Raw genomic sequence first — 11,094 nt, 5'->3', positions numbered from 1 at the left:
TTGCAGCCCACCCTAGTACCCACCCTATGACCCACATTGGCATCCACACCCTAGCACCCAGGCACCTCGACACCCGCCTTGACACCCACCCTAGCACTGAACCTGTGACCCACCTTGGAACTCACCCTAGAACCCACCCACCCTGTGAACCACCTTGGCATCCACCTTAGCACCCACCCACCTTGGCACCCACTCTAGCACTCACCCATCCTAACACCCAACTTGTTACCCACCTTGGCACCCGCCCTCGCGTCCACCTTGAAACCCACCCTAGCACCCACCCACGCAGGAGCCCACCTTGGCACCCAACCTAACACCCACGCATCCTGGCACCCAACTTGTGACCCACCTTGGAACCCACCCTAGTACCCACCTTTGAACCCACTATATCACCAACCCACCTTGGCACCCACCCTATGACCCTCTTTGGAATCCACCCTAGCACGCACCCACCCTGGCACCCACCATGGAGCGCACCCTAGCACCCACCCACCTCGGCACGCACCTCAACACCCACCTTGGTGTGCGCACTGCGCCAACCTCTCAAAGACCCTATGTGGTGCGCTCCAAAGTGTACACCTTTGGTGCGCTCCAAGGTGCGCACCTTTGGTGCACACCGAGGTGCACACCAAAGTGTGCACCGAGGTGAGCACCAAAGTGCACTCCAGGGTGCACACCAAGGCGTGCACCTTTGGTGCGGTCAATGCAAACGAATTCGGAAGTTGGGGTCGATGTCCTAATCGCTGCTGCAGACTACACGTATGAGAATCGGACAAATAGCTTTATATAGGGGAGGTGTTGCGTTTGATGGGTCGACTCCCCTGGTTGTGTGCACTGCACCAACTTCAAAGACCCTGTCTTGTTTAAGAAGTCAAAAGTTGGGGTGGATGTCCTAATCATTGCTGCAGTCTACGCATGTATGAGAATCAGACAAATAGCTTATATAGGGGAGGTGTTGCATTCGGTGGGTTGACTCCCCTGGTTGTGCGCACTGCGCCAACCTCAAAGACCCCGCATAGCAGAAGAAGTCGGAAGTCGGATTTTGGTGAGCACCAAGGCGTGCACCTTTGGTGCGGTCAACGCAGACGAATTCAGAAGTTGGGGTGGATGTCCTAATCGTTGTTGCAGGCTACACATGTATGAGAATCAGACAAATAGCTTATATAGGGGAGGTGTTGGGTTTGATGGGTCAACTCCCTTGGTTGTGCGCATTACGCCAACCTCAAAGACCTTGTTTTCGTTAAGAAGTCAAAAGTTGGGGTCAATGTCCTAATGGCTCCTGCAGGCTACACATGTATGAGAATCGGACAAATAGCTTATATAGGGGAGGTGTTGGGTTTGATGGGTCGACTCCCCTGGTTGTGCGCATTACGTCAACCTCAAAGACCTTGTTTTCGTTAAGAAGTCAAAAGTTGGGGTCGATGTCCTAATTGCTCCTGTAGACTACACATGTATGAGAATCAGACAAATAGCTTATATAGGGGAGGTGTTGGGTTTGATGGGTTGACTCCCCTAGTTGTTCGCATTACACCAACCTCAAAGACCTTGTTTTCGTTTAGAAGCCGAAAGTTGGGGTCGATGTCCTAATTGCTCCTGCAGGCTACGCATGTATGAGAATCAGACAAATAGCTTATATAGGGGAGGTGTTGGGTTTGATGGGTCGACTCCCCTGGTTGTGCGCATTGCGCCAACCTCAAAGACCCTGCATTGCGGATGAAGTCGAAAGTCAGAGTTTGGTGTGCTACAAGGTGTGGTCGAAGGTGCTCACCTAGGTGTGCACCTTTGGAGCACAGGAAAAGTGCCCTCCAAAAGTGCGCACCTTTGGAGTGCACAAAAGTGCCCTCCAAAAGTGCGCACCTTTGGAGCGCAGAAAAGTGCCCTCCAAAAAGTGCCCTCCAAAAGTGCGCACCTTTGGAGCGCAGAAAAGTGCCCTCCAAAAAGTGCCCTCCAAAAGTGCGCACCTTTGGAGCGCAGAAAAGTGCCCTCCAAAAAGTGCCCTCCAAAAGTGCGCACCTTTGGAGCGCAGAAAAGTGCCCTCCAAAAAGTGCCCTCCAAAAGTGCGCACCTTTGGAGCGCAGAAAAGTGCCCTCCAAAAAGTGCCCTCCAAAAGTGCGCACCTTTGGAGCGCAGAAAAGTGCCCTCCAAAAAGTGCCCTCCAAAAGTGCGCACCTTTGGAGCGCAGAAAAGTGCCCTCCAAAAAGTGCCCTCCAAAAGTGCGCACCTTTGGAGCGCAGAAAAGTGCCCTCCAAAAAGTGCCCTCCAAAAGTGCGCACCTTTGGAGCGCAGAAAAGTGCCCTCCAAAAAGTGCCCTCCAAAAGTGCGCACCTTTGGAGCGCAGAAAAGTGCCCTCCAAAAAGTGCCCTCCAAAAGTGCGCACCTTTGGAGCGCAGAAAAGTGCCCTCCAAAAAGTGCCCTCCAAAAGTGCGCACCTTTGGAGCGCAGAAAAGTGCCCTCCAAAAGTGCGCACCTTTGGAGCGCACAAAAGTGCCCTCCAAAAGTGCGCACTTTTGGTGCGCACCAAGGCGCTGGTTCGGTCGTTGCAGGCGAGTTCGGAAGTTGGGGTCGATGTCCTGAGCGGAGGTGCAAACTACACAGGTGTCGGAATCGGACAAATAGCTTATATAGGGGAGGTGTATGCTTCGATGGGTCGACTCCCCAGGTTGAGCGCACCGCGCCAACCTCAAAGACCCTACGGTATGGATGAAGTCGGAAGTTGGGTCCGATGACCGATTCGATTAGTAGGTATGCTCATGAGGTCGGAATTTGGGTCCGATGACCTGCCATGTGCAGGAAGGCGAATGTTGACACTGTGCGTTGCAAGGTGCACACCAAGGCGCTGGTGCGGTCTTTTTAGTCGAGTTCGGAAGTTGGGGTCGATGTCCTGATCGGAGGTGCAAGCTACACAGGTGTGGGAATCGGACAAATAGCTTATATAGGGGAGGTGTATGCTTCGTTGGGTCGACTCCCCGGGTTGAGCGCACCGCGCCAACCTCAAAGACCCTACGGTATGGATGAAGTCGGAAGTTGGGTCCGATGACCGATTCGATATGTAGGCATACTCGCGAGGTCGGAATTTGGGTCCGATGACCTGCCACGTGCAGGAAGGCGAATGTTGGCACTGTGCGTTGCAAGGTGCGCACCAAGGCGCTGGTTCGGTCGTTGGAGGCGAGTTCGGAAGTTGGGGTCGATGTCTTGATCGGAGGTGCAAACTACACAGGTGTGGGAATCGGACAAATAGCTTATATAGGGGAGGTGTATGCTTCGTTGGGTCGACTCCCCGGGTTGAGCGCACCGCGCCAACCTCAAAGACCCTACGGTATGGATGAAGTCGGAAGTTGGGTCCGATGACCGATTCGATATGTAGGCATACTCGCGAGGTCGGAATTTGGGTCCGATGACCTGCCATGTGCAGGAAGGCGAATGTTGGGACTGTGCGTCGCAAGGTGCGCACCAAGGCGCTGGTGCCGTCGTTGCAGTCGAGTTCGGAAGTTGGGGTCGATGTCCTGGTCAGAGGTGCAAACTACACAGGTGTGGGAATCGGACAAATAGCTTATATAGGGGAGGTGTATGCTTCGATGGGTCGACTCCCTGGGTTGAGCGCACCGCGCCAACCTCAAAGACCCTACAGTATGGATGAAGTCGGAAGTTGGGTCCGATGACCGATTCGATACGTAGGCATATTGGCGAGGTCTGAATTTGTGTCCGATGACCTGCCATGCGCAGGAAGGCGGAATTTGGGTCCGATGACCGAGTTGATGGCGTGCCATGCGCAGAAAGGCGGAATTTGGGTCCGATGACCGAGTTGATGTTGATGGCCCGCCATGCACAGGAAGGCGGAATTTGGGTCCGATGACCGATTTGAAGGCGTGCCATACGCAAAAAGGCGGAGTTTGGGTCCGATGACCGAGTTGATATTGATGGCCCGCCATGCGCAGGAAGGCGGAATTTGGGTCCGATGACCTGACATACGCATGGAGTCCGACTCGGGGGCCGATGTTCGATTCGATGACTTGCATTGTGGGTAAAGTCGGAAGTTGTGGTCTTTGACCCGATTCGATGACCAGACTTCGGCTGCTTGAGAATCGGACAAATAACTTATATAGGGGAGGTAGTGTTCTCGAGCATCCTCCCCCCGTGCCCGTTTATGTCGATTGATGCTGGTGCTCGACTGGTTGGAGCGCTCGGATGCAAAAATCTTGCACCAGGATTTATCGATTGTGATGGACACGGCAAGTCTCCTGATTGCTATGCAGGAGCTCATCGTGAATCTCTATGCGGCCTTGGTATGGACTCGACCTGCGGAATGGTTCGGCAATGGTAGTCGCTCCAACACGTCCTTGCAATGGCCACAGAGGTGATTCGACTAGAGCTCCAGTCTAGCTTTTGGGTTGCTTGGCGGACTGGTATAGCCGCGATCGAGTTCCGGCCATGAACGTTTTAGATAGCTCTTGGGCTTTCTGGGACGGAAGTCGGAAGTTTGGGCTGTTGTCCGATTTGATGACCATTCTTCGGATGTGTGAGAATCGGACAAATAACTTATATAGGGGACTGTGTTGTCTCACGCAGCCCCCTCCGTGCCCCTCTATCTCGACCGATGTTGGTGCTTGAAAGGGTTGGGATCGCTCGGATTTATAAACGTGCACCACCATTTGTCGAGTGTGAGGGACGCGGCAGGTCTCCTAAATGCTATGCGGGCGCTCTCTGAGAATCTCTATCCGGCCTCGACACAGACTAGTCTTGCTGAATGGTTTGGCACTGGTAGTCGATCCAACACGTCGTTGTTGTGGCCGCCTAGGCGATTCGATTCGAGCCCCCGTCTAGCTTTTGGGTTGCTTGGCGGATTTTGCCCTATCCGCAAGTGAGCTCGGTCCCTAAACGTTCGAGAAACCCGATTGCTATGCGCCGACTCTCTTTCTTGCGAGCCTCCATCTAGCTTTTGGGTCTCTACGGAACGGAAGTCGGAATCTGGGACCGTTGTTTGATTCGACGAGGCAGACTACGGTTGTGCGAGAATCGGACAAATAACTTATATAGGGGAGGTGTTGACTGGAGCATTCTCCCCCGTGCCCCTCTAACTCGACCAATGCTGGCGCTCGAACGGTGGTAGCGCTCGGATTTTCATTGAGCGCCAGCATTGGTCGATTTAGAGGGGCATGCGAGATTCCCGAATGCTATGCGAGGGCTCTAACGGAAATGTCTATTGGTTTCGGTATGGATGCAATTGCGAGTGGTTCGGCAAAGGTAGTCGTTCCGATGCGTCCATGTCGTGGCCAAATCGATAATTCGATTTGAGCCCTCGTATAGCATTTGGGTCTCTCGATGTGATTCCGCATTCCAGTCCCTTTGGGCACTGCTTGAGCCGCATCCCAGGGGGTTCCCTTCCCAATAATCTGCCTCGCAACCCGATTGCTATGCGGTGAGGCACCTCGGCCGCCTCGGAACTATCTGTGTATCAGACGCATCGCGGGATAAGGGGTTGGCAACGGTAGTCGCCCCAAGCGCGTCCGATGCTTGGACCATTCCGAGGCGGCCTTGAAGCCTCTTCCGTCTAGCCGTTGGGTCCTTCTCGCCGCATCCCTCGCCTCGCACCCCGATTGCTATGCGGTGAGGCTCCTCGGCCGCCTCGGAACTATCTGTGTATCGGACGCGTCGCGGGATAAGGGGTTGTCACTGGTAGTCGCCCCAAGCGCGTCCGATGCTTGGACCATTCCGAGGCGGCCCTGAAGCCTCTTCCGTCTAGCCGTTGGGTCCTTCTCGCCGCATCCCTCGCCTCGCACCCCGATTGCTATGCGGTGAGGCTCCTCGGCCGCCTCGGAACTATCTGTGTATCGGACGCGTCGCGGGATAAGGGGTTGTCATTGGTAGTCGCCCCAAGCGCGTCCGATGCTTGGACCATTCCGAGGCGGCCCTGAAGCCTCTTCCGTCTAGCCGTTGGGTCCTTCTCGCCGCATCCCTCGCCTCGCACCCCGATTGCTATGCGGTGAGGCTCCTCGGCCGCCTCGGAACTATCTGTGTATCGGACGCGTCGCGGGATAAGGGGTTGTCACTGGTAGTCGCCCCAAGCGCGTCCGATGCTTGGACCATTCCGAGGCGGCCCTGAAGCCTCTTCCGTCTAGCCGTTGGGTCCTTCTCGCCGCATCCCTCGCCTCGCACCCCGATTGCTATGCGGTGAGGCTCCTCGGCCGCCTCGGAACTATCTGTGTATCGGACGCGTCGCGGGATAAGGGGTTGTCACTGGTAGTCGCCCCAAGCGCGTTCGATGCTTGGACCATTCCGAGGCGGCCCTGAAGCCTCTTCCGTCTAGCCGTTGGGTCCTTCTCGCCGCATCCCTCGCCTCGCACCCCGATTGCTATGCGGTGAGGCTCCTCGGCCGCCTTGGAACTATCTGTGTATCGGACGCGTCGCGGGATAAGGGGTTGTCACTGGTAGTCGCCCCAAGCGCGTCCGATGCTTGGACCATTCCGAGGCGGACCCGAAGCCTCTTCCGTCTAGCCGTTGGGTCCTTCTCGCCGCATCCTTCGCCTCGCACCCCGATTGCTATGCGGTGAGGCTCCTCGGCCGCCTCGGAACTATCTGTGTATCGGACGCGTCGCGGGATAAGGGGTTGTCACTGGTAGTCGCCCCAAGCGCGTCCGATGCTTGGACCATTCCGAGGCGGACCCGAAGCCTCTTCCGTCTAGCCGTTGGGTCCTTCTCGCCGCATCCCTCGCCTCGCACCCCGATTGCTATGCGGTGAGGCTCCTCGGCCGCCTTGGAACTATCTGTGTATCGGACGCGTCGCGGGATAAGGGGTTGTCACTGGTAGTCGCCCCAAGCGCGTCCGATGCTTGGACCATTCCGAGGCGGACCCGAAGCCTCTTCCGTCTAGCCGTTGGGTCCTTCTCGCCGCATCCCTCGCCTCGCACCCCGATTGCTATGCGGTGAGGCTCCTCGGCCGCCTTGGAACTATCTGTGTATCGGACGCGTCGCGGGATAAGGGGTTGTCACTGGTAGTCGCCCCAAGCGCGTCCGATGCTTGGACCATTCCGAGGCGGACCCGAAGCCTCTTCCGTCTAGCCGTTGGGTCCTTCTCGCCGCATCCCTCGCCTCGCACCCCGATTGCTATGCGGTGAGGCTCCTCGGCCGCCTTGGAACTATCTGTGTATCGGACGCGTCGCGGGATAAGGGGTTGTCACTGGTAGTCGCCCCAAGCGCGTCCGATGCTTGGACCATTCCGAGGCGGCCCCGAAGCCTCTTCCGTGTAGCCGTTGGGTCGTTCTCGCCGCATCCCTCGCCTCGCACCCCGATTGCTATGCGGTGAGGCTCCTCGGCCGCCTTGGAACTATCTGTGTATCGGACGCGTCGTGGGATAAGGGGTTGTCACTGGTAGTCGCCCCAAGCGCGTCCGATGCTTGGACCATTCCGAGGCGGCCCCGAAGCCTCTTCCGTGTAGCCGTTGGGTCCTTCTCGCCGCATCCCTCGCCTCGCACCCCGATTGCTATGCGGTGAGGCTCCTCGGCCGCCTTGGAACTATCTGTGTATCGGACGCGTCGCGGGATAAGGGGTTGTCACTGGTAGTCGCCCCAAGCGCGTCCGATGCTTGGACCATTCCGAGGCGGACCTGAAGCCTCTTCCCTCTAGCCGTTGGGGCTTTCTCGCCGCATCCCTCGCCTCGCACCCTGATTGCTATGCTGTGAGGCTCCTTGGCCGCCTTGGAACTATCTGTGTATCGGACGCATCGCGGGATAAGGGGTTGGCAGTGGTAGTCGCCCCAAGCGCATCCGATGCTTGGACCATTCCGAGGCGGCCCTGCAGCCTCTTCCGTCTAGCCGTTGGGGCCATCTCGCCGCATCCCCCACCTCGCACCACGATTGCTATGCGGTGAGGCTCCTTGGCCGCCTCGGAACTATCTGTGTATCGGACGCATCGCGGGATAAGGGGTTGTCACTGGTAGTCGCCCCAAGCGCGTCCGATGCTTGGACTATTCCGAGGCGGCCCTGCAGCCTCTTCCGTCTAGCCGTTGGGGCCATCTCGCTGCATCCCCCACCTCCTCGGCCGCCTCGGAACTATCTGTGTATCGGACGCATCGCGGGATAAGGGGTTGGCAGTGGTAGTCGCCCCAAGTGCGTCCGATGCTTGGACTATTCCGAGGCAGCCCTGCAGCCTCTTCCGTCTAGCCTTTGGGGCCATCTCGCCGCATCCCTCGCCTCGCACCCCGATTGCTATGCGGTGAGGCTCCTCGGCCGCCTGGGAACTATCTTCGTATCGGACGCATCGCGGGATAAGGGGTTGTCACTGGTAGTCGCCCCAAGCGCGTCCGATGCTTGGACTATTCCGAGGCGGCCCTGTGGCCTCTTCCGTCTAGCCGTTGGGGCCATCTCGCCGCATCCCCCACCTCGCACCCCGATTGCTATGCGGTGAGGCTCTTCGGCCGCCTTGGAACTATCTTCGTATCGGACGCATCGCGGGATAAGGGGTTGTCACTGGTAGTGGCCCCAAGCGCGTCCGATGCTTGGACTATTCCGAGGCGGCCCTGCAGCCTCTTCCGTCTAGCCGTTGGGGCCATCTCGCCGCATCCCCCACCTCGCACCCCGATTGCTATGCGGTGAGGCTCCTCGGCCGCCTTGGAACTATCTTCGTATCGGACGCATCGCGGGATAAGGGGTTGTCACTGGTAGTCGCCCCAAGCGCGTCCGATGCTTGGACTATTCCGACGCGGCCCTGTGGCCTCTTCCGTCTAGCCGTTGGGGCCATCTCGCCGCATCCCCCACCTCGCACCCCGATTGCTATGCGGTGAGGCTCCTCGGCCGCCTTGGAACCATCTTCGTATCGGACGCATCGCGGGATAGGGGGCTGTCACTGGTAGTCGCCCCAAGCGTGTCCGATGCTTGGACCATTCCTAGGCGGCCCTGAAGCCTCTTCCGTCTAGCCGTTGGGGCCTTCCCGCCCCATCCCTCGCCTCGCACCCCCGATTGCTATGCGGTGAGGCTCCTCGGCCGCCTTGGAACCATCTGTGTATCGGACGCATCGCGGGATAAGGGGTTGGCACTGGCAGTCGCCCCAAGCGCGTCCGATGCTTGGACCATTCCGAGGTGGCCCTGAAGCCTCTTCCGTCTAGCCGTTGGGGCCTTCCCGCCCCATCCCTCGCCTCGCACCCCGATTGATATGCGGTGAGGCTCCTCGGCCGCCTTGGAACTATCTGTGTATCGGACGCATCGCGGGATAAGGGGTTGGCACTGGTAGTCGTCCCAATCGCATCCGATGCTTGGACCATTCCGAGGCGGCCCTGCAGCCTCTTCCGTTTAGCCGTCGGGGCCTTCCCGCCGCATCCCTCGCCTCGCATCCCGATTCCTATGCGGTGAGTCTTCTCGGCCGCCGCGGAACTATACCTGTTATTGCTACTGCATCCTTCGGCTGGTAACCTCCTCTGCCGCCTTGGAACGTTCTCTTTGTCGGACGCGTCGCGGGATAAGGGGTTGGCACTGGTAGTCGCCCCAAGCGCGCCCGATGCATAGACCGCTCCGAGTCGACCTTGCTTTCAGCCTCTCACATGCATAGACCTCTCTGAGTCGACCCTGCAGCCTCTCACGTTTAGCCTTTGGAATCTCGCCTCACAACATGATTGCTATCCTTGATGCATCCCTTGCCTCGAGCCCTGATTGCTTTCTTGGCTGCATCCCTCCTCTCCTCACAGCCCGGTTGTCATCACTGCTTCATCCGTCGCTTCATGCATTCTGGCTGCTGGGCCCTTCCCACCGCACACCTCGATTGCTATCTCTTCTGCATCACACACCCCGATTGCTATCTCTGCTACATCCCTCGGCTCTCACTTCTGCATCCTTCGCCTCACACCTCGATTGCTATCAATGCTGCATCCGTAACCTCACACCCCGATTGCTATGCGGGGAGGCTCCTTGGCCGCCTTGGAAATTTCTGTGTGTCGGACGCACCGCGGGATAAGGGGTTGGCACTGGTAGTCGCCCCAAGTGCGCCCGATTCTTAGACCGCTTCGAGGTGACCTCGTAGCCTCTTTCGTCCAGGCTTCCTGCCTTCAACGCCCTTTTTACACCTCGATTGCTATGCGCGGGCTCGTTGGCGTCTATCACCTCTCTGCGAAGAGTGGCACGATGATTGTTGGGGTAAATCGTAGCAGTCCGATCTCTGGCCTTGGGCCATTGTGAGGGCTGATCGATTTCCTGTGCGCATCTCGTGTTCGCCCAGTAACAGACTCGACGACTTGTAATCGGTCTTGTTCCCGATTGTTCCTGGAGGTAGTCTTCGGAACTCTTGGATTTGACCTGTCACTCGAACTGTCCTCTTCCGAGGATGCTTGTGTGTGTGTGCTTGTGCCATTTCCTTGGCGGTATTAACGAGATATTAAAGAGCGGAGTGAGCGCCTCGCCCAGCTATGTTTGGGGCTCTCACTCCCTTACCCGGTGTGCGACCGCTTTGCACGTAGGTTGCGGAGCATCGCGACTCTTTCGATGTTTGGCGGTTGTCTTCCGGTGATGCGTTGGTCCCGAAGTGCACGTTACTAGCATTTCTGCCATTGTTCTCGATCTTTGGCACGTTCCTTCGTTGCAATTGGATATATATCTCCGTTTATACGCGCAGGCTTCTCCCGCCTATTCAGCGCTGTCCCACTCTCAGCACTCTCGTGGTCTCCTTGGCTTCTCTCTCCCGTGAGCGAGCTCTCTTCTCGAGTCTTTTCCATGTCCCATGGAGGTTGCCTTGCGAAATTCGGGCACACAAACGTGACCGGATAAGAGCGGAATTGCCTATGAGGAGAAGCTCACCTTAGGGAGCAGCAATGCCGAGTGTTTCGACAGAGGGTAGAGGGGGCGTTGTTTGGGCGGTTGCACAAAAGAGTGCTACGTTTGCACTGAAGGTTGCTTCTTCGTCTCCGACGAACTCTTCGAGGCAAAAAAGCTTGTTTACGGGGTCGAGGTGGGACTGTTCGTGCGAGTTGCGCCACCAAAAGTGCGTAGGGGGCATATACCTGGGAAATGGATGTCTCTGAGTGGCCTTACTCGGTCGCGTGCACGGTGCATTCTCTAACGGCAGGACTGTCGCGAGCATGTGCGGTTCGGATGTTTTCGGGTAAAGGGTTCCGTA

This window comes from Cryptomeria japonica, unplaced genomic scaffold (genome assembly GCF_030272615.1).
Source record: "Cryptomeria japonica unplaced genomic scaffold, Sugi_1.0 HiC_scaffold_264, whole genome shotgun sequence".
NCBI classification, from domain to species: domain Eukaryota; kingdom Viridiplantae; phylum Streptophyta; class Pinopsida; order Cupressales; family Cupressaceae; genus Cryptomeria; species Cryptomeria japonica.
The sequence above is the reverse complement of the archived record's forward strand: the minus strand, read 5'-3'. Positions refer to the sequence as shown.